Source organism: Capsicum annuum, chromosome 9 (genome assembly GCF_002878395.1).
Source record: "Capsicum annuum cultivar UCD-10X-F1 chromosome 9, UCD10Xv1.1, whole genome shotgun sequence".
Taxonomy (NCBI): Eukaryota; Viridiplantae; Streptophyta; class Magnoliopsida; order Solanales; family Solanaceae; genus Capsicum; species Capsicum annuum.
In genome coordinates, this window is record NC_061119.1 from 106,486,842 (window position 1) to 106,512,102 (window position 25,261).

At 35.7% G+C, this 25,261-nt stretch overlaps 1 non-coding gene across 1 annotated transcript; it reads left to right on the forward strand.

Annotated features, from left to right (window-relative positions):
- The first annotated feature begins 7,391 nt into the window (after positions 1-7,391).
- Positions 7,392-7,498, forward strand: LOC124887583. Its single transcript, XR_007045349.1, has one exon. It is a non-coding gene; the product is annotated as a small nucleolar RNA R71 (small nucleolar RNA).
- Positions 7,499-25,261: the final 17,763 nt, after the last annotated feature.

The window sequence follows — 25,261 nt, forward strand, 5'->3', positions numbered from 1 at the left end:
CCTGCTGCTCTTATCTAGCTCTTTTATTCCCTCTTACTCTTTCCCTCTCTTTCACCTTATCAACTTTAATCTGTTAGGCATGCATCGTCAACCAAGAAAGGTCCATCTTCCTACCAAGCATAGCAAATCTATACTCTTTTACAATGTAATTTGACACACCATTCACGAAATTACTTATGATGGTCTTGGAGTCAGCCATCATACTAGGAGCATATTTTGATAACTGATCGAATCTAAGAAAATACTCCTTAATAGTCATGGAGATTTGTCTCAAATTCATGAACTCCTCTATATTTGCTTCCCTCATCTCAAGAGGAAAGAATCTTTCCAAGAATGCATCCTGGAATAACTTCCAAGTCGTGGGAGCGGCATCCTCCCCTCTACTCATCCTCCATATCTCCACCCATTCATATGCAACATCTTTTATTCGATAGGCAGCCAATTTAACACTCTCCTCCTCAGTTATATGCATAATCTGGGTGATCTTTCTCACTTCATCCAAGTACATCTGTGGGTCTTCACCTACCTTCGACCCATAGAACTTAGGCGGATTCATCCATATAAAGTTAAGAACTTGAGATGGAGAAAAATTATTCTCTTGCGCAGGTGAAACAGTAGCCTGGGTGTTAGCTTGAGCATTGGCAATAACTGCCTGGGCTAGCACCTAAAAAGCCGCCCAGAATTCTGCATGAGAAACATGCTCGTTCAAGGGATCAACGGGTTGAGGTTGCTCATTGTTTCTAAGAGCTTAACGAGGAGGCATTTTATGTTATAAGAAAGCACGAGTTAATCATAGATAAAGAGACATTTGTAGGAACGATAAACTTTAGAAAGAAAGAAATGACTTTTCCTAAAATGTTTCATAGCGTATTGCTTATAGATGTGGCGCGCTACACATCGATGATAAAGACTCTACCTAACACGGAATGTCAGACTCCCTAGGACTCCTTAAACCTAAGGCTCTGATACCAAGCTTTGAAACGCCCCAAAATTTTATCCCGAGATGCCGCACGATGCTTAGGGCTACACGTAGCCCCAATCTAACCATCGAAGCTAGACACTACCTTAAGGAATTCAATTCAATAATAGTCATGCACAACTAAGAGATATACCATATCGGGTTTAAGAGAAATACTGAAGAATACTAGACTATACAACCTAAATATATTGAATGTCTGTACATACCAACCCTCTAGTCTGACAAAGCCTCTATACATCAAAATCAAGGAGCCATTGGGATAAATCCCCAACTGACTCAAACAGTACTGAAAGCCATAACAACAGAATGATATCACCAAAAATATAGACACGGTCCTCGAACCATGAGGACTTATCACTGAGGGAACGTAGTTTAGGCACTTGAATATCGCTAACGCAGCTGCGGTAGAGCACCTGAACCTACATTACGAGAAAATATAGCCCATAGGAAAATATGTGGGTCAGCACTTTGGAATGTACTGAGTATGTGGGGGTACATGCAACAATGCAAATATCATCATCAATTTCATAAAAATATGCATATGTACAAGGTTGGCTAACTTGGCTTGAGTTAGATTGACACATGTTTTCATGATTTCATAGTAAATAAATCATATGATAAAAACCTCATAAATCATCATAAATAAGTCAACTCTTCAACTTAAGACTCGGAGTGACTCGGTAGTTCAAGAAACTCAACTCTTATGGTCATGGGAGGTTCTTATAACCGACATAAACCATGTGAGCTACATGGATTCCAATGTTTTGCCCTCCTAAGGAGAGAACCACGCATTGATGTGAGCGTCGTTCTCTTGCCAGGGAGTACAACCTAAATTTAGTGATCACAATCTCATACTCGGCCTCTTTCCCATAATTATCAATATCCATCCTACGGTGGCACGTAGTGTTGGGGAAATACCACATTTCCCACTTGGTGCTAAATACTACTCCCAGACATAAGCTCAGAACACGTTAGGAAATCCACCACAAACATTACAAGGCTCTATCATGAAGACCAAATCAAATCTCTTTCTCATTTATCAAATAATAATCAATTTGTGGATTCCTGACTCGACTCAAATCAAATCAGTCTTTCTCAATATCATAATGTATCAATTCATTAAATCATTACAACATCAATAACTTTGAGTAAATATCAAAACTCATTGTAACAACTAAATCTCATGAATCAATATACTCAATAATCTAGTTTGTCATAAGGAAGCTTAAAGCTTGACACATATCTTGAAAGCACTTGAACTATCAACTCATGGTAGAAATATGAAATTCACAATATTAAATATCAAGTCATAACTTGGGAATTGAAAAATAATCATGTATAACAAAGCTTGAACAATTTATATTATCATAATCTCATGATGAAGTAATTTTGGTATAAACCCACTTGCAAAATAATATAAATCCATGATAGAAATCAAAGCTTTGGGCACAAGAACGAAAAAATTTCTCTTATGCAAAACCCCACATACCTTTACTTTTAAAATTGGATGAATTCTAGTGGTTGAGACTCTATCCGCCCTTGTAATAAATGATTGTCAAATCCCACACTATGAGGAACTTAATTCTTGAAGAAATCTTGAAGATTTATGGATGATTTTTGAAAGACTAAATTTTCTTGATTGAAACCCTAATATATATTCTTAAGAAAATTGGATGAGAGAATGAAGAAATTAGGGTTTGGATGGGGATTCTCACATTTATATAGGCCTCCAAAAGATGAGAAAAGGCCAAAATACCCTTACAAAAACATCCCTTAATTGCTGAAAAAAATAGCTGACGACATTCGTGACAAGCCATCAAACTTGTGACAAGTCATCACAAAATGTTGGATTTTGTGACTTTCTACTTTTGGTGATGACATTTTATGAAAAGCCATCAGGAAATTTCCAGTCTGACATGTTGGAGTAAAATGGGCATAACTCTTTGCCTCGATACCGGATAAGGGTGAAATTGGTACCGTTCAAAAGATAATTCAATTATCTATCTATTGGTAGGTCATGAGCTCAATAATTCATTGTATAACGTGAGAAATACTCATTTGAAGTTGAATATGGCAATATCCTTCCCAAGAATTCAATTAGTAAGGAATGTTTTGATTCACCTAATCGCTAGGATATATTTGAGGCCTTAATACACATCACCCTTGATCAGTTAACAACCAAAGCACTATAATTTACTTATCATGTGCTTGAGTCATGGTTGTACTATTGGTTAGAGTCTTGGGGTATTACATATAGGTTGTCCTATACGCCCATAGTGCATCATCCATCTTCTCTAACTAATCCTTACGCTAACCATTTACTATTTTCTATAATATCTACATAATCTCACAATTAGATAACCCTACTTATCCAATTGTTTAAGGGTGATACGTTGTGTCCACAAAATGCGTACCACTATCAGTGATAATAGCTCTAGGTATGCCAAAATGAGAAAAGATATGCTTCTTCACAAACTTCATCACAACTCTTACATCTTTCGTGGAGAGGCAGAAGCTTCAACCTACTTAGATATGTAATTAATTGCCACTAGGATATAAAATTTCCATAAGATAGTGCAAATTGACCCATAAAATCTATCCCCTTAACATTAAATACCTCAACCACAAGAATATTATTCAGGGGCATCTCATTGTACCTTGCTATTGAGCTTACTCTTTGATAACCACATCGTTCAACAATTCCAGCTAAAAGAAACCTGATTGTAGCACTTTTTAAGCAGTTTGTTCTCCCCCATGATGTCCCCGATAGGGATATTAATGATATTTTTGTAGTACTTCCTTAGCGTCAACTTCAGAAACACATCTATGCATAATCCCATTAACACCATGTTTAAAGAGATAAGGATCATCTCATGTGTATGCATGAGAATTATGTAATAGGTTTTTCCTTTGTTGATTAGTAGCTTCGGGAGTGTAAACATCACTTAATAATAGATTCACAATGTCTGCATACCAAAGTATGTCAAATACATCGAGCGCCAATATTTTGTCATCTAAAAACTCTTCCCAAATGCAAAGTGTATCATCAGTAATGTGATCAGGATTCTCTAGACTTGATAGATAATCTTCCTCCTAATTTTTAGCATCTTTTTTATCGCGCATTTTTAGATCAAATTATTGAAGCAATAGGATCCACATGATCAATCATGGCTTTGTATTTTTTTGTTTGGAATAAGTACCTAATAGCAGTATGGTCCGTGTGAACAATTACCTTGGTACCAACCAAGTATTATCTGAATTTGTCGAATGCATATACGAGCGCTAGCATTTTTTTTTATGACTATGTAATTTATTTAGGCATCATTTAAGACTTTACTTGCATAATAAATAAAATGAAATACCTTACCTTTTTTCTACCCCAAACTGCTCCAATAGCCACATCGCTAATATCACATATCTACTCGAATGGTAATGCCCAGTCAGGAGAAATCAAGATGGGTGCTTCTTTCAGTTTTTTCTCCAGGCCCTTAAAAGCTTCTTGACACTCAGCCCCAAAATAAAAATTATCTTCTCTTTCCAACAACTTTCACATAGGACTTGTGATCTTAAAAAACTTTTTGATAAACTGCCTATAAGATCCTATTTGCCTAAGAAAACTTCTCACTCCCTTTACTAGCATAGGATACAGTAGCTTTTCAATGACTTCAACTTTGGCTCTATCTAGTTCAAATCCCCTACATGACACCTTATGACCAAGGAAATTCCTCACTTCACCAAAAAGTGACTCTTTTTCTAGTTCAATACAAGATTTGTCTCTTCACGATGGGACAAGACTCGATCTAGATTCTGCTAGCACACATCAAATAAGTTACCATAAATAGAGAACTTTTCCATAAATACCTTCACAAATTCTTCAAGCATGTCATAGAAAATTTCCATCATGCATTTCTAAAATATTGCAGGCACATTGTAAAAGCTAAAATGCATAAATCTAAATGCATACGTGCGATATGGACAGGTAAATATGGTCTTTTCCTAATCTTCTGATGCTATTGTGATCTTATTATACCCTGAGTATCCATCCAAAAAGCAATAATATTCCTACCCTACCAATCTGTCTAGCATTTGATCAATGAATGGAATAGGATAATGATCCTTTTTTGTGGCTTCATTAAGCTTTTGGTTATCAATGTAGATCCTCTAACCAGTCACCATGTGAATAGGAATCAACTCATTAGTTTTGTTGTTCACCACAGTCATCCGACTTTTCTTTGGGATGCAGTGCATATGGTTGACCTATTTTTTGTTGGATATGGGATAGACAATCCCATCATCAAGCCACTTAATGACTTTTTTTCGTACCACTTCCTTCATCTCAGGATTCAATCATCATTATTGCTGCACAGTTGCTTTGTAGCCCTCTTCCATATATATATATATATATTGTGCATAAAAAATTTAGATTGATCCCTGTGATGTCTGACATCTGCTATCCAATTGCGTTCTTTCTTTTTTTCAAAACTGCTAATGTTTTCTTCACCTATACATTAGACAAAGTTGTATACCAAATCATTGAAAAAGTATCATCATCTCTAAGAAAAACATATTTTAAATAAGGAGAAAGATCCTTAAGCTCTAATATTGGTGCTTCTTTAACAGACACCTTGGGAGATGGACCAATCAATCTACTCAATGACTCAAAAGGAACCACCCTAGTGTCAATCACTACCAAATCCATAACATGTGCTATTTCAAGTGCCTCTAAATTACCTGAGAGATCATGTCCCATCATAACTCACTCTGTTGGATCCTTTGATAATAATAAGTGGAGCTCAGACTCAAGGTCTACAACTACAAGAATTGATAGTTCCTCATACACCGTAGGAAACTTTATTTCCTTGTACACATCAAAGACCTCAAAATTTTCATGACCTCTCAGGGTCATTTTCCTTGTAGTGACATTAATAAGTGACTACCTTATTGCCAAGAATGGATGTCCCAAAATAAATGGAATGACCAGATTAACTTCAAAATGAAGAATAACAAAATTTACTGGAAAGATAAGTGATCCCACTTGTACCAATACATCTTTAATGATCCCATCAGGACTACCAAGGGATCTATTAGGTGACTGCAAAATAATGGTAGTGAGTTTTGGACTCTTAAGACCCGTCTTCCTAAACTGAGATGTGGTCATGATATTGATGCTTGCCCCTAAATCACATAACCCCGATCACTGATGGCTTTCTTGATAGTGATCTACAAGGTAAAGCTACCTGGATATTTCAGCTTTGTGGATAATTTGTTTTGAATCTTAGATGCACACTCCTCAATAAGTGCTATTGTAGAATATTCCATCAAACAGTTCTTGTTTATCACTATGTATTTCACATACTTTGCATACTTGAAAACACTCTGCAAAATATCAACAAGATGGAGATTCGTATGAACCTGCTTTAAAAGCTCTAAAAAATTCTTGTAACTAGCCTCCTCTTAGTACTTCCAAAGCATTTGGGGGGAAAGATAGAGGTAGTTTCTTCTTCTTTACTTTTTTTTCATTACTTGTAGCTATTTCTTCAACCACTTTCTCCTTATTCTTTTTTTGTATCACCATCAGTAGTTGTGGGACTTACATGCTTAGGTTCCAACTCCTTTAGTTGCAAACTCTCGTAGTAGTGACTTGATTTACCTATTTTAGATTCACCTTAGTATCACTAGGTAGACCTCTATGAGTTCTAGTGTTTTTAGCTCCTTTAATCTAAACAATTTGTAGCTCCAATTCTTTGTAATCAACCATTGATTCTTCATATTTACTGCTAACTGTGCCTGAGCTGCTATAACTTGTTTCAATAATTCTTCCATATTGCTCGTTTGAGTTATGGCCAGATATTTTGAACTTGTTGCTATTGATTCTATTATACTGATCCCTTGTCCTGATTATTATTTTGGGCCTGATTTCCACCCTATGGGAAATTAAGATGGTTCTGTCAATTTGGATTGGAAGTGTTACCATAGTTCTGCTTGCCTTGATGATTAGCATTCCCAATATAATTTATAGAATTTGGATTTAACCGCACAAGCATCCAATACGTGCTCACTGCTTTCACAAATCTGACAACATGCATTCATCCATTGAACCACATTAGTTTTTGTTGTCAGTTATGTAACCCTCAACTTTATACTATTAAACTGATTAGTTATCTTATTTTGTAGTGCGATAAGCTAAGCTGATAGATCAGTGAACTGATCCATCTCTAACACACCTGCAACCTTCTTAGGAGTACTCCTTGAGTCAATATGCCACTCAGGATTCCCTTGTGAAATCCGATTCAACATGTATATAATTTATCATAAGCCTTTTCAAAAGCTTACCCACTTGTTACTGTATACAAGAAAATATTGGTGTTGGGCTTAAGACCCCATGAAAATATGAACTAGTACATCATTAGATTAATGGTGGTGAGGGAAATTTCTAAGGATACCCTTAAATCTTTCCCAAGCTTGGTAAAGATTTTCTCTTTCTTTCTGCTTAAAACTCAAAATCTCAATTCTCAAGCATCCTTTCTTATTTGATGGGAAAATTCAAATGAGGAATTTTTGAGCCAGATCGTCCCAGGAGTGATGGAGTTTGGTAGATCAACATATAACCACCTTTTTTCTTCCCCAATTAAAGTAAAGGGAAAGAGTATTAGTTTGAAATAATCAGTTGATACCCAAGTAGGAATATAGGTATCACTAATTTCAAAGAAAGTCTGTATGTGCTGTTGTGGATCTTCATATGAGAACCTTGCAAACTATCAACTCGAACATAACAATTGTACCGTATTCTGCTTCAATTCAAACCAGCCACCCGCCTCTAGCTTATGGATGCAATTAGTAGTATGGTTCGAATGCGGGATTTCCACCTAATGAATAGGTCTGGCCGCTACTTGAGTAGAAGCAACTGGAATTGCTAGAGATGGACCACTTCAGCATTTGGATCAATTGGATCAATGAGTTTAGGATCTTTTTGTTCCGCTATTTCAAAGTGTTGAATTGGTTGTTGAACGGTTACTTCAATCTACCTTTGATCAAATATTTTCTCCAATTCTAAATATGGCTCCACTAATTCTCTCTCCCTTGCCAGCTTACTATTTTAAATACCTACAAAAGTCAGCCAGCCAAAATCAAGTCATTAACACTTAAACTTAATATCAAAAACAAAAAATTTATAAAATTACTAATTATAATAATCATCGGCAGAGGCGCGAAAAACTTGTTGGAGTCTAAAACACATATAAGTGCACGCGATAGTATAAATAATATAGTGACTAATATATCAGATATCATACCCGCGAGGACTATGTCACTAGAAATTCAATCAACTTTAATTTTCAACAAAAATGCATTAAGTGCATCAAAGTTACCAGATGATTGTGAAGTTTTGGGTATGAATATAATTAAAAAAGGAATATCTAATTGTGACAATTGTAACGTAAGCAGGGTTGTAAATAATAATAAAGAGAATTCCAGTGTTGAGACTCTTTTAATAGTCTTACAAATCTCTATTCTTATTGTAGTTCAGTTGATTTTTGGGTCACTGATTCGTAGTGTCATCTATTATGATCATGGTCACCTGACATCTAATCTTCTACCTATATGGCATTGCAACTACATCATTAAATGAGGATGCAATAATCCATTTAAATGTATAAATTTATCATCCTACAATTGAACCACACAAGGCTTCTAGGTATATCCCCATCCTAGATGCTAATTCAAATTCTTTATTTTATAAGAGAATAAGAACCTTACTTCTTAATCTCTTCATTCTAACCTATGATTCTCCTCCCGAGTTCACATAGGAATATTAATTTATCTTAATGGTGGACAATCATCAAAATTTTAAGCACAAGATATTAAGAATAACCCATACAATAAATCAATATTAAACTATGATAAATAATATCAAAGTGCAATAATGTCTTCGGTCTCAACCCTAAAACAAGGGTGTTTAGCCACTTATGTTTGAATTCAACATAAAAAATGAATGATTAAACATTCCACAAAGTAATCTTGGAATAATGAAGTTCAAGGAGCCCTAAAAAAAGTATTGGAAGTGCTTTTACCTTTGTTGTACGTTTCTAAAGTACTCTCAATTGTGCTTAATTGCTCCTTTTATAGTAGGACAATTTTTGCCTAGTAGGGAACCAAGGTCGTGTCGTAAGGTTCACTACCAGGGAATAGGGCTCGCGATGTGAGGGTTATTCTCAGGAAATCGGGGTTGAACTGCGACCTTATCATGACACCCCACTGGAATTGCTATTTTCTCTACAGTTTTACTCCTTCTCCATTTATTATTTCTTTCTTTGCTTCATACTTCAAAAGCATGCTTTTCAAGCTTATTCCACTTTTTCTCTTATTCGTTCAATCAATCCTAAAGTGTGAATCATCACTTGTTTCACGTCATGCATCCAATTTCGTCTAATTCTATCAAAAATTCTCCTTGCAACACTAATCATGTCCATTAGCTAAATCATGCAATTACAAATCAAAACACAATAAGAGCACACATTTTAGCTCGTAGAACAAGTCCTATTATGGGTGAATATTGGTGCTTAGATATTTAAATACACCCAAGATCAATACCCAAAACGCATCATATCTAACAAACAACCTTAGAAATCTGCATATTTTTCTCGTTTTAAGCATTGAAAGTGCTATATTTCTATAGCACGTAAAATGACATAGATAATGTATCATAAGACAACTCCAATCATGGTGCATAACAAGTAGAAATATAAAAATAAGTGGATCCCAAATCAAATAAAGCAAGGGTTAATTGGTGGCACACCAAGATTGTACCTATAACAACAACATCCAAAGTCTCCACCTTGGATCTAGCAGGTACTGCATACAACTAGCCATGCCCGCCACCTAACTGGGAACCTGATCAACCACTTATCCTACCTACCCGAGAAGTTTTTTGAGTACCCTAGAAACCATAACTTTGACCATGATAACCACCTTTAGCTGAGGGATGACTTGCTCTAATAGGGGGAACACTCTGAGGTGAAGGAATAATCTCCCCATGACAAGAGAAATCTCACGAATAGTGACTAGGAGCTTAATAAGTATGACATAAGACAAAAGATAAACCAGAACCAATAGATCAGTCTAACCCAAAGTAACCACCATGACTATAATAACTAGAAGATGAACCTTTTAAAAATTGACTACTGTCCTTACTAGGGCAATCACTAGTACTAGACTAACCAGTAATCTAAAGTGTTGCCTGAATAGGTTGACTAGGATGACTCTGACACTGATAAGATGGATACAGAGATACTTACTATGGGAAGTACCATCTCTATGCTTGGAACTATGATGGATCCCACTGAATCTACCCTACAAATTAGGCCTCTTATAGCGACCCTTACGATCCTCATGGTGTATCTCCTCACTCACCCTAGCATGATCCAACACATAAACAAAATAATTACCCACAACAACTAAAATCTAAGTATCCATACGAATAAGAAGTCTCAACCCTCTAACAAATCAATGAACTCTCTCATACTCAGTATCTAGGATTGAAGTCACATGCCTATCCAACTCATAAAAATGAGCCTCATACTCTACAACTTTCATATAGCCCTACTCTAATATAGAGAATTGATCTCTCATACGATCTATAAGGCTGTGAGGCATGTACTTCTCCAAGAACATCTCAAAGAACTGAGACCAAGTCAAGGAAGAATATCTATCTGGTCTAGAATACATATAACCTCTTCACTAATTTTAAGCAACCAGATCAATCTAAAATATGGCGTAATCCACACCATGAGTCTCAAAAAGCCCCAATTACAGGGCCTATCCTCTTAAGAAATTAGAAACTAATATGTATCCTCTCCCAGTGATTAAAAAACCTAGGCAGACCCAATCTTAAGAATCTACTGGCTGATAAACTACCGATTGAGCAACCGCCAATGCAAGAGGAACCTTAACTTAGTGAACTACAGCTACAGGCTATGCCCTTACCTTAAAACTACTTTAATTTGTAGACCGTTCACTATTAGATAGTACACTACTAGCTAAACATATAAGATGAACCAATGCATCTCTAAAAATCAAAGAAAAAATAAACCTTGGTAGAGCCTGGGCTGGTCCTTGGCCTACCAATGGCTGGGGTAGAAGAGCCTCTAGCCTAGGAGAGGAGTTGGACCTAGGGAAGGTAGCCTATCCCAGACCCAAGCTAGGGACACATCATATTGCTATCTAAAATTTCTAGGTTGTCCATGAATAGAAGAAGGATCCCTAGGCTCAGTCTTGGGACCCTCATCTCGTATAGTGGTAGCACGTATCCTAGTCATCTATGAAAGGGTAAGGTCAAGGGAATGCTTCAACAAACTAACTCAGAATCTTATCATGATATGAGTGAAAGAAGTGAAAAACTCCTAAGAATGTCCTATAGCCTTGCGAAGATAGAAAATAGACGTCATCATGTTGATTCACAAGACTCTAATAGACACTTACTGTTTTACCTATAATATCTGTAAAACCTATGCTCTGATACCAATTTTTCATGACCTGATTTACTGGTCATGATAGAACTTACTGTTCCCGCTAGTAGTTAATCCAAATATTAACCCAAAGATAAAATAATTGGTTAATTCAAATTCCCAACATAAGAAAAATATTAACAAAACAATTTGTAAATAACTAAGGTTCTAGATAGATAAAGACAGTCAAAACAAGATACCAAGGTAGAGCCTATACAACAACATCTAATAGTATTAATAAAACTCAAAGTCTAGAATTGTCAATACATCTGTCTCCTAAAACTAAAGATAGAGGGAAATAGATGACTCGAGCTCCAAGAGCTCACCCTATCTCCAGAAATCAATCACTATAAAAACAATGGTCAACAGTGAAAACTAGTACTTGGATCTGCACCAAAAAGGTACAAAAGTATAGTGTTAGTACCAAAACAATGGGTAATTAGTAGGCACCATTGGCAGACTTAGCTAAATCATTATATGATTATGATAAAATACAAGATAATATAACTAATTCAAGATATAGATATGAACTTGAATCATCTCCAACATCACTATAAATAATAAGTAACTAAACTGGAATAGCAAGATAAATAAAGCATCAACACGTGCAAATATCATCGTGCATAATAAGTAAATATTTTGAAATAATAATGTATCATAAAATATTAATACAAGTAACCATAAACTACAAAAATTGACTCCCATACTCTAGTTGGTGCAGAAAAGTAAAGAACTCATCACAACCTCCCATACGATTGGAGAATACTCTCAAGAGAAGAATGAAGCAGTCAATAAATATTATAGCTTACTTTGATTATCATTTGATCATCTTTCCACAATTATCATCATATGCTATTTTCCAACATTATCACAATTTACCAATATTCATAATACTACCATCATTTAACAACCTTATCATCAATACTTAAAAGTTATCATTTATTAGTAAACCATCTCTTGTTAACAAATCCTTTCAATAACTAGTCATCATTCAAAAACTATTCACCATATATTCACTAGTCACTATTCATTTAATAATCATCATTTCTCATATAACATCATTTATTTTCTAATCCACATTTACCAACTAATCTTTGTTTGTTAACTAGCCATTATTAGCCACTTAACAACATTCACCGCTAATCATCAATTATCACTAACCCTCAATTATAACTAATCATCAACTATACCATATTATAAATATTTAATACTTGCAAGCTATAACCGATATCACTAATATCAATAACATACCAGAATTTTATATAAGTGGATATAAGCATTTAACTGGCATACCTAGGGCATAGCTAGACTCCAACCAGTAGATGTACTCAAATGAACATTAATATAATCATCCTCTGGCCTTTTTGAGTATTAATGCATCATCATAATTATCTTCCTACTTTGTTGACTATTAAATGTCATGACAATGTCCTTCGACCTTTTCGAGTATCAATATATCATCACAAAGTTCTCCAGCCTTGTTGGGTATCAATATCATCATAGTATTCTCCAGTCTTGTAGGGTATCAATATATCATCATAGTATTATTTGTCCTTTCTAGGTATCAATATATTATCATAATGATCTCTGGACTTGTTGGGAATCAATATATCATCACAATGTCCTCTGGCCTTTCTGGGTGTCAATATTATCATAGTATCCTTCGGTCTTTTCGGATATCAATATATCATCACAGTATCCTCTAATCTTGTTGGGTACAATATCATCATAGTTGGTGGAAAAATTAATAGCACGAGTATTCATTTAATCAAACATCACGATTTCAAGCATAACTAATAGGATAATTTCCCATATAAACAATAAGCATTAATTCTAACATAAATTATAGCACAATCTCTAATATTATCATTAGGGATGTTTTCTAGTGTGATTTATAGCATAAGTTCTTGATGTGTGATGATTTTACCACTCATTTGCACTCAACTTTCATGCATACTGCAAATTTTGTATAAATAAATAAGACATAATCATGTTTAATGCACTAATATCCATATTTTGTAGGCATATAGTTGGTGAGATCAAAACATATGGATTAAAGATAAAAGAGATCAAGTGGAAGCAAAGAAGAACAGCTGAAGACCTGAAGTAGTCATCAACCCCAATTACCGTGATTAGGTCAAATGCATCATAGTCAGTCATGATAATCAATAGGATGCGATTACAAAATCATTCTGTGATCTCATTGGTTACGATTGCGGACAATCTAATCCGATCGTGGCTAAGTGGGAATGACGCCCACAGTAGTTTTGTAACTTTACTTAGAATAATCCCAAACCTTATATAGGAAAAAATCCTTTCTTCATTGGGTATTTCTTACCTCATAGATACTTTTGAATTTGAAACAAGAACCCTAATTGGGAAAGATTGTAACTAATTTTTTAGACTTAAATTCTTAGTATTTTGTGAAGGGTGGATGCTTTGGAAAATCTTTATGGTATATCTTTCTTGACTTTCTTCATAAGTAGCTAAGTAATTTAGTCTTGGGATTATGTTGAACTAAAAGTGTGATCGTGTGTGCGTGTTGTTGTGTTTGTATGATTTTTATTTTTTAAGTATGGGTTCAACCATTGCTTGAGTTTAATAGTAGGAATTTATGGGTGAAAACCCCAATCTCCAAATGGGTTTGATGGGTGATAACCCCAAACTCTAGAATACCTTTATCATCCTTGAAAGAGGGATAATGTGAACATATGTGAACCCACAATATCGTTAAAAGAGGTCTATAGGGGGGCAACTCAATGGTGGACATTTAAGAATGTGGTTTACTATATTTTACAATCTTAGACATAAGTGTAAACGTAGGGTAAGTAATATCAAAGGCATTTCCCAAGAAATAGGGATGTCTATTTGAGGTTTTGGGTGATTATGAATGACACTAGGTGCTCGAAAGATCCAACGGGTGACATCTTTGTGATACTTTTGAAAGGCTAACCACGATGACATTCGACCTAGCTTATTTTTCACTTTAACACTTAGATTCATGTTATAGCATTATTAACCCATATGCTCTTTAATTTTTGGGAGGCATAAACTCAAGATTACCTCCAAACTTGATTTTAAATCTAAAGTGTTATACAAGTATGTTTTTTGACTAAAGATTGTTATAAACAAACTCCAAACCAAACCCCCTTGTTTGCATCAAATGTTGTTTTTGTTCATATTTTGGGTATCCTTTTATTAATTAGAGCACCCATAGGATTTAAAATTTTCATTTCACTCCTTATGGATTCGACCCTAACGTCAGTTGGGATATTTACAACGACTGCCTTACCCCTTAAAAGTGGGAGGAAGTTGAGCGTTATAAAAAAAGGCACCATTGATGGAGAGTCAAATATAAATTTCACTTGTTCGGTGTGATACTTAGATATATCTAGGGTGGTGTGATTTACTTTTCTTATTGTTTTTTTATAGGTGATGGTATTGCTTACACAACAATGAGTGGCAATGCTAGTAATGTGGGGCCCTTTGATGTTCCTCTCATGATGAGGGACAACTCAACGATATGGGCAAAAGAAGAGCAATCTGTATCCCACTAACAAATGGGAATGTTGTTTTCCATGTATAAAGTGTAATTCTACATATGTTACAAATAAAAGGGCTATATAGGGGTCAAGCATATGAGGAATCCAATGTTCATTTGAAGAATTTTGTGGAAGTGTGTGCACCTTTCAACATCGCACACATGACACAAAAATCTATTCATCTTAGCCTTTTCCCATTCTCTTTAATGGGCAAGGCAGTGTTGTTGCTTTGTTAACTCCAACCTGATTCGATCACTACTTGGGATGAGCTTACTATGGTGTTTCTTGATTGATACTTACCACCATCCAAAATGCTCCAAATATAGGATGACATCATATATTTTAGGCAATTGAGAGGGAACCATTGTTTGAATAATGGTAATGATTCAATGGAAAATTGGTGAAGTGACAAAATCATGACATCCCAGAGAAGATGCTTCTCTAAATCTTCTACTAGTCGCTTGATCTTCTTAACAAAATTATGGTAGACAACATGGCGGGAGTATCCTTAGTGAAGATGCACTGCAATGTGATAATTCAATTATTGGAAGAGGTGACGAAGCAAAATCGAGGTTGGAATACCCGAGATACTGAAGTTCCTAAAAACTCTCACTCTATATCTATGGTTGACAAATAACAAAAATAGTAGGATGAGGAAAGAGAGGAGAGAATGGCCAAAATAATGACCTAACTTGATCTCTTGATAAAGAATGTTATGGGTATACCTGCAAAATTGCTAAAAGTCGTAGCATCTAAGGACTATGAGGATAATGAGAAGGCCAAGAAGTTGGATGAGTTCATCTAGTATTTAATAAACTATTTGGGGGATTCCCGCCCCATATCTTAAAGGCAAGATAAGAATCAAGGTTGGATAGATCGTGAATGCGATAGAGATTGGAGGGATAAAGAGAGTGATTATGACCACTATGTTCCCCCTCATGATTGAGCAAAGAATAAAGAGTCAAATGCTATTGACCCCAAAAAGTTCAAGACCGGGGATGTTTTGACCCAAATTTTGAATAGGGTGAAAGGTACAGACAAGATAGTCCATGAATTGAAAGGTGACTTCTCTCAAATCTCTCAAATCATGGTGGCCTACTCCACCTCCATCAAGAAATTGGAGACCCAAACTAGGTAAATCTCCATACAACTAAATGCTAGACCTAGAGGAGGACGCCCTAGTGCTAATCCAAATAATGACGCTCAAGTACTAGCACTTGTCTCTAGGAGTGGGAACACACTTGATGAGCACTTGAAAAATGACTTGAGTGGGTGATGCATAAGGCTAAGCCAAAGAAGGTATTAGCTTAAAATCAAGAAGAAGAAGATGAGAAAGATGATGAAGAAGTGGTTCAGGATGAAAAGCCATAAAGTAAAACAAGGTATATAATACAAGTTCCTACCCCATTCCCTTAATAATTGCAAAGAAAAGAGGAGGGTGACAAGCTAAAAAAATTCATATCCAAGCTTAGTAATCTATCAATAAATATCCTATTGCTTGAGGTGATCCAAGAGATCCCAAGATATGCTAGGCTAATGAAGAAATTGATATAAAAAAAGAGGTTTGTTGAAGGTGATACCATTGAAGTCACTTATGGTTGCAGTACTATCGTAGATAGTACAGTTGCAGGAAATTTGTTTTCCCAGATCTTTCACAATTCCTTGTACCATTGGAACACATGTTTTTGCAAAAGCCCTACGCGACCTTGGTGCAAGCATCAACCTTATGCCCTTTGTGATCTACAAGAAGCTTGGTTTGAATACCCCTCCCCTAACCTCTATGTGACTCTTAAAGGTTGACCGGTCTATCAAAAGGCTGGTGTGACTTTTATTTGATGTCCTAGTTAAAGTGGACAAGTTCATACTTCTGGCGAATTTTGTGGTCTTGGACTGTTAAATAGACCAAGAGGTACCTCACATATTTGGTCATCAATTTTTAGCCACCAAAAAGTCCATTATCGACTTAGAAATATGGGAGATAAAGTCTAGGGTGCAAGAGGATAAGGTCATTTTCAAGGTTTGTAATACAAAGAAGAAATCCGTGGAGCTTCAAGTTGTGTTATGGTAGATGTTGAGATTGAGAAATTGAAAGAAGGTGAGCTTGAGGACCCACCTGAAGGATAAAACAAAAAGAAAGACATCATACCATGATGTTAACTAAGGTGTTGTGTAGGAGGCAACCCACAAATGCCACGAAAGTGGCTCGTATCCTTTTGTTATGATTTTATAGCGTAGATATTTGTTTTTCCATTTGAATAACTTATGTATTTTTGGCACTATGGAGTGCATTGGATGATCTTAAAAAGGGGAAAGTGTGAATTTTTTTGCATTGAAAGATGAATAGGGGAAAATATGTGAATTTCAAAAGTCGGCTATACAGGGGAAAATAGGGTAGTATAAATTCTTTCAGTTACTGTGATCGCGCCCTCTAGACGCGATCACGGTCACCCACATATCTGCGATCATGGACAATTGACCGTAATTGTGGTCAGTTTAGATATATGACCACTGATTTCTCCTATTTCCCTTACACTCCCTTTCAAGCTTTACTCTCTAATTGGACCATTTTCGAGTCAAGTTTATGAGCTATCAAACAACATACTTGCATCCCTATTGCATCATAAATCTGGTATGTGCCATAAATCCTTTCTTTAATTTTTTAAAAATAGGCCATAGAAATGCATGTTGTAGAGAGTGCCTAAATCGGTGATTCTCATGTTTTCATACTTGGTATTTGTGTGGTGTTTAGCTGCTAAAGTATGGTGTACACACAAGTGGGGAAGTCTTGAGTACCCAAAAATATATGCAAAATGGATAAAAATTAAGTGTGCACACCAAATATTTGATATATTCGTCAGATAAATATTCAATAACGGTATTTGTATTCGAAAGGGCATAATCAAGCACCTAATAGCATTTCTCAATGATGTTAATATGAATCCATATTGTAAAGCATGCTAATGGCCTAAAAAATTGGAAATTTTGAACATGAAATATGGTGAGGAATTGGTCTCAGTTACCATAACCGTGATCATTGATCCATGATCACAACAACGCAAATGCGGCTATGGCCAGCAATCGCAGTAACCGAGGAGGTTTCCTGCCATACCCAAAAATCTTGCACTCCAAATTCTTAGCCAAACACCATCAATTGCCCATCTAATAATCTTTGGTGGACAATTGTACATTATTTGGGTATAAAATGTCATTGATTAACATAATGTGTGCTTAGTGCTTTTATGATAATCTAATGGACATGTAGTATCACATTCGATTCATGGCACCCGAGTGCCACACTCACTACTATAGTGATTATCTGAGGACAATGCTGCTCCTAGAAAGAGGAATTTTCTTGGACAATGTGCCAAAAAAATTTTGGCATTTCATGACAAGCTTGACACCACAGGGTGGCAGTGTTTTGCCCCGAATCCATTAAATGCAAATGAGCAATAGGTCCGTGAATTCTAGGCCAACATTTGCAAATTTTCTTTCTAAGATCCATCCAACATGACTATTAAGATTCGGGGAAAAACGGTGTTCTTTGGGGCGAAGAAAATCAATGATGTTTACGGGCTCCCACAAGCAGACATGGGCAATTTAAAGCAAAAGGTGTAAGCCTAGAAGTTGGTTAGCAAAAAGATTGTGTCCCATAAAGAAAGTCTCTTAGGCAAACCTAAAAGCAATATCTCCATGAATGACATCACTTCCGAGGCTCAAATTTGGTGGCACATTATATATGGCTGAGTATCCCCTTGCACCCACTTGACAACAACACCAGATCTGCATACTAGGATGGTTTCTTCCATTCTAGATGACATTTCCTTGGATGTTGGTTAGCTAGTGGTTAATGAAATAGACCACTTCAAGCACCAAGGTGGTACACTTCTCTTTTTTCCTTCTTTGATTACTGAGCTTTACAGGAAAGTGGGATTTGACGAGTATGCTGGAGATACTTAGGTGCATCCTGGCCCCTCAATCTACTTCTTGAGGATTCAAGGGGAGGGATCACCTGGAAAAGTCAAGAAGAGAAAGATTAACTTGGGGAAGTCAACATATACTAAACTCGAGTCACATAGGCTATCCACCACCAGACTGCTTGAGAATATTGGAGTTCATATTATAGCCATCAAGGAGCTAATATCTGGTTTTCCCCAGGGACTAGGAGACACCTTCACCACCCATCATTCATATGTGGCACAGGAAGATTATGAGAAGAATAAGTAGTACTAAAAGAAGCAAGAAGCTACCATTTCTAGGCTTAAGAAAGAATACTCCTCCTTGGTAGAGTTGTATCGAGACATCGTGAGTACAAATGAAAAGATGGTTATAAGGGAGAAAAAGAGGGATGAGTTCTTCATTAAGATGTGGAAGGGGTTTAAGGGCCTTTGACAGGTCCTAAAACCCCGGGATTGACTTCTTTTCTCTTGGGTAGAGTGTGATGATGAGGCCCCATCCAAGTGGTCCAACCTTAAAGAGAATGATGATAATGCAGAGTCTGAGAGCGATAACACCCCTTGACGCAATTTTAGGGAGCACCCTTTTCTCTTTTATCCTTGATTATTTATGTAGTAGGGATACTACTACTTTTTTAGTTGGGGGTGTCTCTATATTTATTTGATTTGGTCCTGTATTATTGATATTTCTATATTTTTTTCCTCTTTTGGAAGATTCTTATTTTTATTTAGGCTGTAATATTCAGGCACTCTGATGGTACCCACATTTGCATGGATTAATTAATTTATACCTATATTATTGATTTGTTATATTTCTATTCGATGAGATTTTCCCTTTGATAGACAGAGTGATGACATTCTTAAGAGGAAAGCGTTGTGCTTGGGTTTTTAGCCATAGATGTAGTGTAAATCTGAGTACTCGTGGCATCAAGGTCAATGAAAGGGAAGTTTGAGTACTTATTGCATTAATGATTTGGGATCGCTTTTATACCCATTAGCAATGTCTGAGTAGCCATATCGGTGGTTCTCCCATATTAGAGCCACAATGTGAGACAATAGCTTGGGTTATTGTGATGATTAGCAAATTATGCATGTTGCGAATACAAAGCAAACACCTTCTCTGTATGAAATTTTTTAAAAATTTGAGATAATGGACATGAGCAACCTTGTAATAAAATTTTTTCTCTTTTCATGACTCCGAAAATTGACTTTGGAAAATTAGTTGGTACTCTTTTTTTTTCTCGAGCGGGAGGAACAGTTGAACCCCTTCGACAACATTCACATGCCATGTGTGGGAGCTTAGTTGTCTATATATCGTGTGTAATTGTACCATCTAGAACCTACCCTATTAGTCTTTCAAGGCTAAATTTTGATTGTATTTGGTTGGTAAAATGGTTTGGTGATTTTTGTGATATTGGAAGCCCACTTTAGCCAAAAAATCCTACCAATACATAGATATAATCCTTAGTTACCTACTTTATGCCTTTGGACTTTTCTTTGGATAACACATTGAAAGTCGTGACCCTTCTATTTTCTCTCTCTGAAACCCTATCCTCCTTGAATTTGTGAATTCAATTTGAGGCTAAAAGCCTAAGTTAGGGGGCGGGGGGTAAAAGTTGAAAGAGGTGTTGTTGGGCCATAAAGTCATAAGAAAATGCCAACATGTTTAAGAAAATAAGGGAAAATGTTTATAAGAAATAAAAGATCCATCCAAGCAAAGAAATGCATGAATTTTGTACACAACAAAAAGAAGAAAGAATAACAAGAAGTGAAAATAAATTGGGTAAAGCAAGAAAGGATAAGTAGGCAATGATGAAAGAAAAGGAGTGGCCCAATAGCATAAGTGGAATGAGTGTTATGTAGAAATTTAAAGAGGGTCTAGCCTTGTTATCCTAAATTGATGTCCTACCCTAACCTACCCTAAACCTACGTTACAACCACAAAAAGTCCTTGGTGATTCCCAACCAAATCTGGTCATTGTGGTGGCGTTTGAAAATAGGGGCAATACTATGGTATGGTACTTGTTAACATTGAGAATTTCTTGAGAGGGACAGTGTTTCCACTTAAATTCCTTGTTGCATGGTTGATAGCTAGGTATGTGAATTTTTCTTTCTCATTAGAAGGCATGTGATCAAGTTGAGGTAGGTGATTTTGTCATCTTCCAAACAAAGAGAAAAAAGGAACTATAAAAAAATTGAGGTTAAGAAGTGAGTCATTTCTAGAGTATTAGTAGTTGTCACATGGTTCCTCTTTAAAGTCTATTGGGTCTTTCAATATTCCATTTATGTTGAGGGGTGTAGTCATAATCATTTTACCCATGCGTGAAGAGCTTTTTATGGTAGTAATCAAGTTAAAGTCATCATGATCAGTGGGTGATAGAATATGGGCATACATATGAATTTTTCTCATGACAAGGAATGGTGTTGCTTGAGGAAAAGAAAAGTCTTAAGTTAGGGATATTGATGAGTGGTGATTTACTACTCATTTGCACTCAACTTTCATGCACACTGCCAAGTTTTGAATAAATAAACGAGACATAATCACGGTTTAATGCACTAATACCCACATTTTCCATGTATAGAGTAACTGAGATAAAAAGATGTGGATTAAAGCTAAAAGAGATCAAATGGATGCAAAGAAGTGTAGCTGAAGACCTAGAGCAGACATCAACACCAATTAGCATGATCGCAGGAAAAAGGCTGCAGTTGTGGTAAGTTAAGATAATTAATAGGACGTGATCATGGAACCATTCTGCAGTTACAATGGCCACGGTCATGGACAACCTCATGCGATTGAGGCTATGCGGGATTGTTGCCCAGGGCAGTTTTGTAATTTCACTTGGATGAATCCCAAACCTTATATAGGCCAAAACCCTTTCTTATTTGATATTGTTTACCTCATAGACACTTTTGAATTTGAATCAAGAACCCTAATTGGGAAAGATTGTAACTAATTTTGGAGACTTAAATTCTAAGTGTTTTGTTAAGGATGGATGATTTGGATAATCCTTATGGTATATCTTATCTTTATCTACTTTCTTCATGGGTAGCTAAGTAATTTAGTGTTGGAATTATGTTGAACTAAAAGTGTAATTGTGTGTGGGTGTTGTTGTGTTTGCATGATTTTTAGTTGTTAAGAATGGATTCCACCATTGCTTCAGTTTAGTAGTTTGAATTTGTGGGTGAAAACCCCAAATATCCAAATGGGTTTGATGGTGAAAACCGTAAACTCTATAAAACCTTCATCATCCTTGAAAGAGGAATGAAGGTGAACATATGGGAACTCATAACATCCTTAAAAGATAGCTATGGGGGGACAAGTAAATTGTAGAAAATTAAGCATATGGTTTACTACCTTTTACAATCTTAGACATAAGTGTAAGTGGAGGGTATGTCAAATTAAAGGTATTTTCCTAGAAATAGTGATATCTAAAGTATGTTTTGGATGACTATTAATGACACTCTCATTAGGTGCTCAAAAGAGACAATGGGTGACATCATTGTGATTTTATTGAAAGGCTAACCACGAAGACCTTCGACCTAGCCTATCTTTCACTTAACAACTAAGATTCATGTTAAACCATCATTTACCCACATGCTTTTTACTTTTAGGGAGGCATAATCCCAATATTACATCCAAACTTGATTTTAAATCAAAAGTGTTATACTAGTGTTTTGTTTGACTAAAGATTGTTATAAATAAACTCCAAACCAAACCCCCCATTTTACTTTAAATATTGTTTTTGGTTGCATTCAGGGTATCCTTTTAGTAATTAAAGAACCGATAGGATTTGAAATTTGTATTTCACTCTTTGTGGAGTCAACCCTAAAACAAGTTGGGTGTTGACAACGGCCGCCTTACCCCTTTAACATGAAAATAAGTTAAGCGTTATCAGTTCTTAGCATGATCATAATCATATGCAATATTATAAGCAATGACGTATTAATAGAATATTCAATGGACTATTATTAGCTTCAAAGATAGTTTATCAATAGCTAATCCATGGCATGATATATATTTTATTAATATCATAGTTAATAAAAAAATTTATGGCTTAGGAAATATTGTAGTCTAGTTCTCATTCAATAGTATATTCAGATGCCCAATCAATAGCAAAAAAAATAGCATAATTAATGGCTCATCATAAGCTTAACAAATAAATCATATTTATGGAATAATAATTTAGGGATTGTTTCTAACATCATTCATCATGACCAACAAGTGCCAAGGTTCCTTAAAATTACCTAAAAAGGGAATTCTCTAGGAATTTAATAAGTGTACAAAGGGTGTCAAGATAGATGTCACCAATCTTGACTTAAGGTGGGTCAAAGTGCCCACTTGTAAATCCCTGAAATACATTCAAAGTCAATTTCTATCCGGACTAGGCTAAGGCATCTAAATCCACTCTTAGATGTAAAGTAAGCCACAACTAGTCCCTGAGTAAAGGTTTTTCTCAAACACAAAAACTAAGCCAATATAGTAACTACAACAACTCCTTTTAATGAAGGAACTAAGGCCAATATTATCCTGAGCATGGGTGTCTAAAGAATTTTACTCAATCTTGAATAATCTAAGGCATTCTCATGCTAAACATGAGTAATGAAGTCCACTTCACCAAGGCATTAGGAAAATAAGCTAAGTGTTTCAACTCTATAGTTTTAAATTAGACTAAACGATCCAACTAACCCAAGTCTTGTATTTCATCAATCCAACACCTAAAAACCATCCAAAATCTAACACAATATCATAAGAATGCTATGAGATAACTCAATCTAACAAGGAATAAATCTATCCATCCTCGACGCTGAAGAAATCTCAACGAACCACTAAACCTCCATTTTTACCTTTTGAGAAACCTCCACAAGATTTCAAGCTATAAAAAACACATTCTTCTCATCAAAACGAGAATAACAATACCCATATTATAGTATTGCTCTTTGGGTCAAAAATCAAGCCAAAACCCCTATATAGGTCCCACTTATGGAAATCACATTTTTGAAATCAACCCAACATACAAACAAGCTCAAGGAATCATTACCCAAAAAAATGGCTAAAAACTAAGCTAAATTGGGGCTAAAATTAAGACCTAAAGGTTTTCGCATACCTAAAGGTTTTGGCATTTTGATCATTAAATCAAGAAATTCTACCAAGAAAAAGGTGAATTATTACCTCAAATTGGAAGATTATCGTGAAAATAAATGTTAATCTAGATTCTCAAGCTCCCACAAGCTTCAATTTTAAAAGTATTACTTCTTAGGATTTTTGTTTTTATGAGAATGATGAAGAATGGCCGAAATTCGGGCACATGAGGTCATTTTATACATAATCTAGGTACTCAGGGGTCGTTATCGTGACCACGAGGTGTGTGATCGCGCTACCTGATGTTTGAAGACTTAGTCACAATCATGACCCATACAATGCGATTGCAACATCGTGATATCCCAAGGATGGGTATCGCAGTTGCATCAATTGACTGTTGAAACTTGGAAATATTCCAAGTTTCTGTCAAGCCCCCTCGAGATTCATCCAAAATCACTTATACGAAAATGAACTATGTAACTATACAATATTCAATGTTTTGTTCGTGATGGCGCACTCAGATTTTCTATCTGAGGTCATTCTGACCAAATATGGGACCCACACCAATAATTTATTTTCTTAACTTTTTGACCAATAGGTCAAAATGAGCCTCGGTGCCTCAGGACCCAAACCAAAGGTCAACTTAGCCTACAGTCGACATTACTGAGCTACTAGCGCAGTCAGAATTTCCATTAGAGATCATTTATAATGTCCATTCGGAACTAGAAAAGACTTCAAAATAGGGAATTGGCTCTAAAAACCAAACAAACTGCCCGATAACTAAACTATCCATCCCAACAAGTCATAAATAACTTGGGGCAGCTATGGAAAAGCTCTAACAACAAAAATATGTTGAAATATGGAAAATGTCCTGAAGGTCATTACAATATTCATATCCGAGAAACCATAACCTTCCAACCTTCATGCTATCACTATGCACCCAACCATATCATGTCACTCTATGAACACCTCCCCTTATCGTACTTGAATCGGTATTTACATCAGCAACACCATAATCAATAGCCAGACTCAAACTGGTAGTTATATAACCATATAATCACTTCCTGGACTCAAATTGGTACTACTCTCATTAATATAATAATGAATGGCTATACTTAAACCAGTATATATCATTAATATCATAATTAATAGCCAGATTTTAAACTTCTACATATCAATAATATTATAAATATCGAGTTTTACCCT